Genomic DNA, 12,125 nt, shown 5'->3' with positions numbered 1-12,125 from the left:
GTCAGGATGGCCGAGTGGTCTAAAGTGCCAGATTCAAGGCATGACCTTGCTCCCGCTAGGGCATTCTGGTCTCCAAAGGGAGGCATGGGTTCGAATCCCATTCCTGACAGTCGACTTTTGGTCCCTCACCAAAGGAAGGCAGACACTTGTTGAAGCAAGGCTTTAGCAGTTTGCAGCTGGACAGGAGAGATGGACTTTTGCATCTCCTTCAGTCTAAGGCTGAGTGGTCTGAGGAGGCAGATGTAGGTGACACTAGCCTAGGAGTTCTGGTCTCCAGGAGGAGATGTGGGTTCCATTCCCACTCCTGACAGCCTCCATTTTGTCCCTTGCCCTGAGAAACTGCTTTTGGCAAGCAGATCAAAGCCAGAGTCAAGGCATGTCCTTGCTCCTGCAGGAGCATTCTGGTCTCCAAACAGAGGTGTGGGTTCAAAGCCCACTCCTGACAGCTTCCTTTTAGTCTCAAAGGAAGCCAGACATTTGCTGAAGCATGGTTCTATGAAATTGCAGCTGGGCAGGACGGCCAGTCCTGTACCTCTCTCAGTCAGGGTGGCCAAGTGGTCTAAGGCTCCAGACTTAAGCAGCCCTGGCCTGGGAGTGCTGGTCTCCGGGAGGAGGTGTGAGTTCGATTCCCACTCCTGCAACCTCCTTTTGGTCCCTTGTCCACAGAAACCACTTCTGCCAGCAAACAGATAGGATCTGAGACAATCAGACATTTGCTAAAGTGAGCCCTTCTCAGTTTGCAGGTGGAGGGGAGGACCAGGTTGGGCCACTCAGATGGCTGAGTGGTCCAAGGTGCCAGGCTTAAGCGGTCCCAGTCTGGGAGTTCAGGAGGAGGTGTCGGTTCAAATCTTACTCCTGACAGCCACCCTTTGGTACCTTGCCCAGGGAAAACTACATTTTCTTATCAGATCAGATCTGACAGAGCCAAATGTTTGCTGTAGAGCTGTGTGCAAGTTCTCTCAAAATTCTCCACCCTATTTATGGGCAGAGGAGTTGAGAGGACCAGTTCAACAAATTTCTCCAGGAGGAGGAGACATTCTTCAACAGAATCTCCGGGGTGGGGCTCACCCTTAGCAGTGGCAGTAGCACAACTTCATTCTTTTTCCTAAAAGAGGAATCCTATGTCCCCTAGACAGCATCTGGGAGAGATAGGATTTTTCGGTTTCCCAGCTCTGAGCTCGTAGACAGCGCTACGAGCTCAGAGCTGGGAAACCATACTCCCCACCCCCTTGTAGCCAGGGCAGAGGGCGTAACCACACCACCTCCATGCTCGTAACACGGAGCACAGAGGTGTGAAAAGGGGGCGTTCCTGGGGGCAGGGATGGGAGGAAACTATAGAAGCTGCTTTAGACAGCTTCATATGTGGTCTCCAGCCCTGTTCCCGCTCCCTCCCCGCAGCTGCACTTAGACTCACGAAAAGTCTCATTTCTCGAAAACGCCCATGTAAAGCAAAGTGCAGGGCAGCTGCAGCACGGAGGGAGTCCTCTCCTCCGTCCTGCTTCTGCCCTGCATTGGATAGGCGGTCACCTCGGACTTCAGGGGAGGTCAAAGGTGCCTCTGCACCTGTCTATTTCTATAGGATTGTGCCCTAAGGGTCTGTTTTTGTTTGGTTTTTTGGCTGCTGCAGCAAGTGCTAGCAGCAGCAACTGTATTGGCAGCCTAGCCACCATTTTGCATCTTCCACAATGCTCCAGACCTAGTGTCATCCTAGGGCATGGGGGGCTGGGGGCGGGGAAATGACTCCTCACACACACACAAATGGTGGAGAATACTCTGAGTAAATTCTGCAAAGTGGCCTTGTTTTTCCGAATTTTTCTCAGAAAAAAACATGTCTTCTGAGTAGGGATGGACAAATCTGTCAATTTTGCTTTCTCCCACGTTCACATAAGAAAAAAATCAAGTTCTTTTCTTCCCGGTTTTGAAAAAATCTGTGAATTTTGGGAAGCTTTTATCCAAAAAATGAAGCGAACAAAATTTTCATACATCTGCACCAGCCAAATTCAACAGGTACAGCTATTCCCAGCATAGAGAGGACCGTGTTGTACCTGCCTGCCACGTAGCTGTTAAAGATGAGGAGCGCATCAGAAAAAGAGAGGTGGCAACTCTAATTCAGCACCACAAACATGGCTGAATATGCAAGGATTCAAATACAGACTTTTAAAAGCCAAGCATTCAAAGCCCTCTGCATGGATGGACAAATCTGTCAGTTTTGATTTCTTCCACATTCATATTTTTTTAAAAAAATCTCAAGCTCTTTCCATTCAGCTTATGAAAAAAAATATAAATTTTGGTAGGTAGGTTCTTATAAAAAGAAATGAAACGAACGAAATTCTCACTCATCCTTATTTCTATAAAATGTCTGCTCAGCTCACATTTGCTGAAGCAAGCTGTTTGGGGGTTGCCAGTGGAGGAGAAGGTCAGTACTTAGTGTGAGGAACAGTGTGCACAGTTCTACAGTTTGAGAGCTATGAAACAATGAGGGCTGGGTATTTCCCAATTTCTTAGGCAAAAAACTGGGAGATCACATCCAAAGCCAGTCTACTGGTTCATATCCCACTTCTAACACTCTATTTTAGCTTAGGGCTTTTCTGCTTGAGGCTTTTAACCCACGCCTTTACTGAGGCTTCTTTGAGGGATTAAGCTTGGCTCCTTTACACATTTTTTTTTTCCGGGGCGGGGCGGGGCGGGTGTGGGGGGGAGGTTCTTTCTCTGCCTTTCTATAAGTTTCATTACACAACCACTAGGTGGTGCTGTGGTATAGCAGACTTGCACAGCTGCCTATTACAGAACGCTTCCATAATGCCATTGAGAAAAATACCAGACTTTCTTTGCTGGTTAGGAAAAAAAACCCTGCGACAATGGTTTGTTTGTTTGTTTGTTTATTTACCACCCAATAGCTGAAGCTCTCTGGGCCATTCACAAAAATTAAAACCAAAAAGCACAAGATAAAACAATATAAAATATAAAAGCATTAAAACCACAATATAACGCAAAGCACGGGAAAGGCTCTGGAGGATGACAATGTTGTGTAAAGGACCTGCAGACTACCATGAGTGAGGAATCACAAGTGCACAATAAAAGCTTTGTGTAGAAAGGCTCTATGACTTTGGCCAGTGGCTTTAGATTAAAGACTTATAGCTTACCTTTTTGAGGAATGGGTGTGAATTGATTGGCAGGGTGGTCACTTTTTTGCTGCAAAGAGGGATACTGAGAAATCTGGCTGTTCCTGCTGCTACGTCTTCCTTACAACTTCTCTTCCCCCTGGGTATCAAAAAAATGGCAGAATGGACAAGGGGGATGGAACTTCACCGGTTGCCAGATTTGTTCTAGGAGTCCCCAGATGATCTCTATCCAAATTTGTGGAGACCAGCCAGCTATCATCCAGCTAACCATACCTATATCATCAGAGCTGGTGTGGTGTAGTAGCTGGGACACTGAGCAAATCATCATGTCCAGAGTGGCTGGGTGACCAGCCAGATGGGCGATTAATAAATTTAATAATAAAATAATAAAAATAAATAAAATGTCACCAGTTTGAAACCCACCTATGGCATAAACTCACTAGGGGCCACAGGCAGGCCTCTCTCCCTCGGTCCCAGCTTTCCTCATCTGCAATGTGGGGGATAATAATCTGGCGTACTTTGTAGGGTTGTCGTTGTAATTATTATAACTAGATAACATATGGGAAGCACTTTGAGCACTTGAAAGTGCTATATTAAGCACCATTAACCAGTGTCTTTTTTAAAGCTCTGTGGGAATGATGTGGCTTGCATTTCCCTTTCCAGTTGGGGACATAGCTGGAGGAGACAAAGAGTGCTTGTTGCGCATTGTGACAGAGGCATTAAGGGCTCAGTCCTATGGCATTGCCACCTGCTAGACTGAAGCCTCTGGTCTTAGAGGCTTCTGAGTAGCCTGCACCCTGCTGGGCTGCTGCCAACAAGGCAGGAGGAGCAACAGGTGATTTTCACCTCTCTGTCCTCCTTTTTAATCCCCCCCCTCTAGGTGGGCCTCTGAGCCTGACTAGAATGGTTGCACTGCTGGGGGCAGGGCCAGGGCTGGAGAGACCATAGGATACAACAGATCTCAGCCTCACCGCTCCCCTCCCTCCTCCACCCACCAGAATGCCCCCTTTTTGAGTTCTATGAGGTCATCCAGGGTTGCTTTCCCAACCTTGGGACATTTCTTTCTGCAGTGGCTGGGGGTGGGAATCAGAAAATAGAGTCCCGTCCCCCCCGAAGTCGTATCAGTGACTACAGATTTGGGAGGGGGACTCCAACTTATCCTATTGTCCCTAGGACGCTCTCCCAGGCACCATAGTATTGCTTGTTAAACATTTTAAGCGTCCCAAAGTGTAATGCACCGGTAACAGTGTCAAATACCAGATTTTCAGAGCAGAAGAGGTACAGAAGGAGCAAAGCCAACATAATAATGATAATCACTGCCTGGTATTTAGCAAGAGATCTTGTGTGGTTTGGAGAAATCCATACATGATTTACACTTCAGATGAAGAAGAGACAAGCTTTGTGGGTAGCATAGCACCTTATTAAAGACATGCACTTTGTTTTAATAATCTCCCACAACGGATAGGAGTTCTCCTGTAAAGACACAATATTATTTTATGGAACTGTTCCATCCACCATGCCATTCACAGCTAGGTGCTGAGTCCAAAGGGAAAAGAGAGAGAACTTCCCATGATCAGTACTGTATCATGAGAGAGCACCTAAAAGACATAATGGCCATGTTCACACATTACAATAAGCCATAACTCCTGGCTCATCCTGGTTTATTGTGAACGGTGCCTACAGCCTTTTCCCACCTTCTTTGTTCCTCCCTTCATGTGAGTGGCTAAAACAAACTAGAAATGGGTAGCTTATTCTGATGTTTGAAGCCAGGATCCTGGTCTTTTGTCCCCAAGCAAGCCAGGATTTGTATACCAACAGCAAACTCTGGTTTGTTGCTGACTTATGATCCTGGCTTTTGGGGGAGCAACAAACTAGGATCCTGAGATTCAGACAGCATGATAAGCTACCTCATCTTGGTTAGTTTAACCCATTCAAGGGAAGCCGGGAGTGAAGGGGCTGTGCGCAGCAAAAGACTACACCTTCACAGTAGACCAGGATAAGCTGTTCTGTGCAAATACACTTGATCGGCAGAGTGGAGCTTGAACTGAATCTGGGTTTGGATCTAGCAATCTCTAACTGGGGGATCAGCCCACAGCTGTCACCAGCACAGTAGTTCTCAAGTGGTACATCTGCACTAAAAATGTATAGCAGTTTATACCATTTTAACTGCAGTGCTAGTCCTGGCCCCCTTCCCCTTACAGTCATAAGAACATAAGAAGAGCCATGCTGGGTCAGACCAAGCATTCATCTAGTCCAGCATTCTGTTCACACAGTGGCCAACCAGCTGTTGACCAGGAAACTACAAGCAGGGCATGAGCGCAGCAGCACCTTCCCACCCATGTTCCCCAGCAACTGGTGTACATAGGCTCACTGCCTCTGGTACTGGTGGTAGCACATAGCTATCAGGATTCAGGACTAGTAGCCACGGATAGCCTTTTCCTCCAGGAATTTATCCAACCCCCTTTTAAAGCCATCCAAACTGGTGGCCATGACTACATCCTGTGGTAGTGAATTCCATAGTTTAAGTTTGCACTGTGTGAAGAAGTCCTTCCTTTGATCTGTCCTGAATCTCCCACCAAGCAGCTTCATAGGACGGCCCCGGGTTCTAGTATTTTGAGAGAGGGAGAAAAATGTCTCCCTGTCCACATTCTCCACCCCGTGCATAATGTTGTACATCTCTATCATGTCTCGCCTTTACCTCCTTTTTTTCCAAGTTAAACAATCTCAGCTGTTGTAACCTTCTCTCATAGGAGAGATGCTCCAGCCCTTGATCATTTTTGTTGCCCTTTTCTGCATAGGGGCAGTATGATATTGGTAGTTCTATTTTCCATTCCTTTTGTAATTATGCCTAACATGGAGTTTGCCTTTTTTTACAGATGCCGCACACTAGGTTGACATCTTCATCGAGGTGTCCACCACAACCCCAAGGTCTCTTTCCTGGTCAGTCACCACTAGCTCAGATCCCATCAGGCTATACTTGAAGTTGGGATTTTTTGCCCCAACATGCATCACTTTACACTTGCTTACATTTAACCGCATTTGCCATTTAGATGCTCATTGTCCCAGTTTGGAGAAATCCTTTTGGCACTGTTCACAATCCTTTTTTGTTTTAACCACCCTAGTTTGATGAGGGTGCTGAGAATTCTCTCTTAGAGAACCCTAGTGCCCTAAACAGAACTCCATTTCTAGGGTTCCCTAGGGAGAGAAAAACCCACTGAAATATATGATGTAGATATGCCTCCACTTTCTTTTCAACCTAACAGTGAGCTGAAATAAAATGACATCTTTTCACTTAGGTTGAAAAGTATCCTAATTTTGCATTTCATGAATTTATATTAAGCTTTCCAAAGATTATCCAGCAAAAGTTAAGGAACTTTCGGTCCCGTTCATTTCAACAGGTGATGTTTACGTAGATGTCCTCCAGACAAAGGAGCTTGTTCTAAACACCCTTAGAAATGCTTCCCTTTGGCTGGAGTGTGTGCCTTCCCTTTTTAGTTTGCTTACATTTTGTTACAACAGCCCTCTGGACTTCATTCTTCTTGTAGATCAGAAATTCTTATTTTGAATATATTTCATTTCAGTTATTTATATTCTAATTCCTAATGCTATTTATATTCTAATTTCTAATGTTATTTTGTGAAGGTTGGTCAAATCTGTTCCTGGTGTTTTTCTAATACCTGGGAAAACTGACCTGAACTTTAAATACAAGAGAGCTAAAGACCTCTACTCCATATTTAGAGATTCACTACATCCCCAGTTCAGCAAAGGCCAAACTCTGCACGAAGGGTGCTTCCAAACCAGGCTTTTATTGTGCCATTGCCCTGCTTCATTCATGGCATTTTATAGGGGTGGGGTCCAGATGGTGTCTTTTACTTGTAACCCTCTCATGTTCTCCCTCTGCTTCTTCAATTTTTTTTTTCTTACTGCAAAAAATCTGTCAAGGAGAAAAAGACAGAATAGCAGCCTTCTAATTGGTAGTGCTAGGTGCCCTCTGTCTGGAAGCACCCCTGTTATAAGATTCTATGCTTGTGTAGCATTTTTTTCAGATACATATTACTGGCAAAGCCCTTAGGCAAAGCACTACAGATTCAAAGAGTGGTAGGAAAGGAGCTCCTACGATGTGAGTAGGATCATCCTTCTGGTCAGAATAAACTCTCAGCTTCTGCCTCTCTGGTTAACCTGTGGTGCTAATGCAGCATTTGGACATCCATAGGACTGAGGGGCTGTGCCATTAGCGGAATACCCAACATATACACAAGAGCCATGGATCTTTGGCTGGCCATGCATCTTCCTATGCCTCCCCATTCCCTGCCATCCCCATGACATGCCCCTTCCCCACAGTTCTTTGATTGGAAGGGGGAGAGATGCACCAAAGCAGGGATGAGAAAGAAGAAATTCTTTACCCTTTCCCTGCCAGGGACTTTCCCCACCTCTTTTATAGCCCCTCCTTGTGTGCAAAGTAGGCATGGGTCCAGAACTGGAATGAAACAGAGTGGGCTGTGGGGAGTTGCAGGGGAAGATGCCTGATGGAGGATGGGTTAAGCCCTACTGAGAAGTCAGGAGGCAAATCTCAAGACGTGCTTTAAGAAATAATGTCTCATTTATTTGCACAAGCGCTCACAATTGTTATTATGCCTAACATCTGTCATATACAGCATACCCTTCATCCAAAGCATCAGTCAACTCCTGCGTGAGGAATTCCTTTTCCTTTTGGGAGAACTCATCCTAGCAGTCCTAGGAGTAGTCCAAGGAGCAACCTGAAACCGTCACATCACCTGGTAGTGCCTCATTTGAATGTCTGCCACCTCCTCCCACATTTCAGCCTAAGGGCTCCTTCACACAGGGTTTTTTTTTGGGGGGGTGCCACTGTCATTCTTCATCGTGGTATTTCCTGCATGCAATACACGATGTCATTGTCTGGCAGCAGCTGTCCTGCACCTTTCCCCTGTTTTCCCAATGATATTTCGGTGTGCGGAAAATGTGGTATTATTTCCAGCCATGCAATGGATCTCTGCCATCATCTGCCCATGTATTGCTGACATCACACTATGACACACTTTGTGTAGGCAGGTGTTAGGCGGTGTGGTGTAGACGTCACTTAATGATGACGATCGGGTGGGAGTGTCACCCCCTCACGCCTCTCTTGACCTCCAGCCCCTTCGCCACTCCTGGGAACAACACTGGGAACTCTGGAAGTGCAGCATACCGGCATTTCATTAGTACAGCATGGCTCAGACCACTGCTGCTTCCAACGCCCGCAATGTTGCAACCACTTTCCACACAATCCCTCTCCCAGTGTATACTCAAAGGAGAAAAGTGTTACTGCTTGCTTTTACAAGGACAATGCTGACTTGTACATGTGGGGGTGAGGGAGAGCAGACTTCTGAAGTTGCGAACGTACTGTGGATTGTATATAGAAGTTGCGGAGGCAGGGATTGGAGGCAGCAGAAGCGGAGAACGGAGGCAAGGAAGTTTAAATGGAAAAGTTCATGTTGCGGGAGGGGGGACTACCCCAGAGGGAAAAGTTCATGTTGCGTGGACAGAGGGCGTACAATGCTGCTGACATCTGATAACATCCCTCCAGGCTCCACCCACCAGTGTAAATGGCAGATAGCATTATGCAGTAAAAAAAAAAAGTTGCTCTGTAAAGAACCAATTTAAATCCTGCAAAGAACCTGGAAGCAGAAGCTCTGGTAAGTTGTGGGATAAAAACCTTGGTGTGGTGAAGCCCTAAGACTCTGACCATACGTACTTCATGACTTCAGCATCAAGCCAGGTGTTTTTCTCTCCTTTCCCTCCCCTCCCCTTTTTGTAGCATCTTGCCTGCTGAAGAGATCTCAGAAGCTTGCAAATTTTTGTGACCTTTGAGTTGGCCTAAAAAAGTCATTCTTAGGGATGTCAGAGAATTCCACGATGGATCTTGGTGAGGCCGAATGCCAGTGCATTCGGCCCCCCGAAATCTGTCGCGTAACGAAGCCCCTGCCCCCCCCACGAAAGGCACGCGGGACAAAGTCCCCGCCGCCCCCACCCCACGAAAGGTGTGCGAAACGGAGCACTTACCTGCTCCCGTCCGCGCTGCTTTGCGAATGGTGGCCATCCTGGACGCCATTCGCTTCCTTCTCTTCCTAGCCGTGATAGGCTACGTAAATACTTATGTAGCCTATCATGGCTAACGCAGGGACGCCATTTACGTAGCCTATCACGGCGGGGGGGGGGAGCCCCAGCGTACACAAATGGCGGCGGCTACTGCCATTTGCATACGCTGGGGTTTTTCCCCCTGCCGTGATAGGCTACGTAAATATTTACGTAGCCTATCACGGCTCAATACAGGGATGCAAATGGCGGCGGCTACGACAGCTGCCATTTGCGTCCCTGCAGGGCTGCCCAGCGGCCAGATGTCTGGCTGCGGGCGGCCGGAGCCAGCCAGCGGCTCTGCGGCTTTGCCACGGAGTGGAGCCAGCCGGGCAGGATTCCGGGGGAAGGGACGGAGTGCCTCCCCCCCCATTGAGGATTCCAGGGGGAGGGACGAAGCGCCTCCCCCCCACCGCGGATGCCACTGCATGGAGCCAGGTAAGGGATTCGTACATCCCCAGTCATTATTGCCCTAATGGATTTTGGATTTTTTCCCCTTATGGCCAACATGGCAATCTTTGCATTTTGTATCAGCCTACCAAAGCATCTGCTGAACTTGAAATGCATTTGACACAATAACAATAATAACTGGGAGTGCTTCTGCAAATGAATAAAACGGTAATATGTTCTAGCTCGTGTTGAGGATTACCTCATTGCTGCTGCCTTCTTCCTCTTTTCTTTTCTTAATATGTTAAATTCTCCCTTCCCTTCTCTGATGCAAGTCAACCCCTCCTGAGGCTGCTTTGCAAGCGAGAATTCACCTTTGGGGCTTCATTAAACATCACTGTTCTCTGTGTAATATGTAGTTTGGCCCTAATTATTCAGTCAGTCTGACTTCTGGTTCCCTGGGGCTCTTCCATTGTGGCTTTCTAGGCAACATCTGCTGAAGATACGACAGCAACAGCCCCTTCCTTCTTCAGAAAGATGCCCATAAAAACAGCTCTCCCCCCACCCCGCACCCCCACCCACTGAATAGTTGGCTATGCTGTCAGGATTTCTGTAGATACTACATGCAGATTCTATGGGATACAATGCTAATCTGAACCAGTATAGCAAAGATGCTGGGCTGAAGTAGACAGGCCAACTAGGGTAGGAGTTTTGGAGTAGAGGTTCACCTTCTCCCTTTTCCTTCATCTTTGATGCTAACCACTATGTCACTGTCTCCTATCTTTCTGACATTATAAATTCCTATTTCTTTCTCCTGTTCCCTGTATGATTTTATTATTTCCCCTCACCTCTCCCTCACACACGCTACTGGATGTTCTCACGTTGTCTTTTTTTAACACTTTATCTAGCCATCATTTCTAACTGCATGCATTCACCTTCTTTCTCTCTGTATCTCGTATCTTTCTGTAACGTATCTTTCTGCATGTGAAGTTGATGAACATTCAATTCATAGACATTCAATTCAGTTATATTCTATACAAATTGAACAAGACCTACTTGTGTTTCTCTTCATTCTCTGCATAGCCATCTGATCATTTTTCTGTCCCGTTTAGCCAACCCTCCCATTTCCGACATTTCACTCCTCTTTATCATTTTGCCTCCCTCCTTCCGTCTCTTGTTATCTTTCACATCTGTCCGATTCTTCTGCTCAGCTCTTGTTCTCCATGCATCTTCTGCTCTTGCTTTTGCTAGGGATCATCTCCCCTCCCCCTCCTCCCAGTCTCTCTCCATCTAGCCAACTCCCTCCAACTCAGCGGAGGCTGGTGGCTCCAATTTTGGTGGGGCTGTGAATTCATTCTGGGTTTCAGTCAGAACCAGCCAGAACTCTAAAGGAGCTATCCAAGCTGCTGAAGCTATTTGGGGGTAGATTTCAGCACCTTAGGTAGTTCCTTTGGAGTTCTGGCTGGTTCTAACTAAAACCCAGAATGCATTCACAGCCCCACCAAAATTAGAGCCACCAGCCTCTGCTGCTCCTAGGATCCCTAGCATGTCCCTTGCTACCAACATCTGGAGTCTGGACCACAATGGTCTATCCAGAGTTGAGCCAAAAAAGAGATAAGTCAACTGTCCCAGGAAAAATAAGTAGCAGAACAAGAGACAGAGTGATGGGTCTCTCCCTGGGAGAGAAGTGTCAATGATAACCTTAGCTAGCATCTAAGAAAGGAATTGAAAGAAGCAATGGTGCTTCTTATCTAGACAGAGGTGAAACTGGAGAGTAGAGTACTCAGATAAGGTCCAGGAGCTCCATACTGCAGAACAACGTGTGAAATGAAGAGGAGAGCAGAGTCTAAATATATATTTTTCAACCCATGAGAAGTAGCATTTTTCCTGATATAGAGGTGGGTAATTCGCTCTCTTTGTTCTTTTCTGCAGTTTCCAGTCCTCGCAGTTTTGAAACACATGAGGGGAAAACAGCTGAGGAGGGCTAGATTTGGAGCAGAGAACCAGCAAGTGGGAGAAGTGTTAATAACCCTACCCCTACCCCTGGGTGCCGTCATCTCTTCACTCCAAAATGCCCCCTCCTGAAAATTGGTTTGCCTATAAAGGGTTCTGTTATGTGAATTTGCATGCAATGTGTACTTAAGCTTTCTATCATATTTTCTTTCTGAATGAAAAAAATATCCAACTTCTTTCTACTTTTCTTTTAGGATGTTGCTCCGTCTACTGATGCATTATATTCCTAGTTGCCTTTTTCTGAAACACTTTCAGTTCCAATTTGACAACCAGAACAAAATGCAGTTTTCAAATCGTGGATGGCCATGGGTTTATTATATAATGGCATGTTATAACTGCCACTTTATTTTCAGACCTTTTCCTAATCATTGCTAACATTGAATTGGCCTCAGCCTCTTTCTCAGTCGCTCTCTCTCCCTCCCTCTCTCTCACTGTTGCAAAACCCTGGCATTTTGAGTGAGCTTTCTAATA

General features: G+C 46.4%; 1 non-coding gene across 1 annotated transcript; it reads left to right on the top strand.

Moving 5' to 3' along the window:
- TRNAL-CAA (transfer RNA leucine (anticodon CAA)) lies at positions 1-109 on the top strand. The gene is made up of 2 exons: positions 1-38; positions 64-109. It is a non-coding gene; the product is annotated as a tRNA-Leu (tRNA).
- The last annotated feature ends 12,016 nt before the right edge of the window (positions 110-12,125 follow it).

The sequence above is a fragment of the Heloderma suspectum genome, chromosome 2, assembly GCF_057233095.1.
Source record: "Heloderma suspectum isolate Gila_16-S chromosome 2, 16-S_ref, whole genome shotgun sequence".
Lineage (NCBI taxonomy): Eukaryota > Metazoa > Chordata > Lepidosauria > Squamata > Helodermatidae > Heloderma > Heloderma suspectum.
The sequence above is the reverse complement of the archived record's forward strand: the minus strand, read 5'-3'. Positions and strand labels throughout refer to the sequence as shown.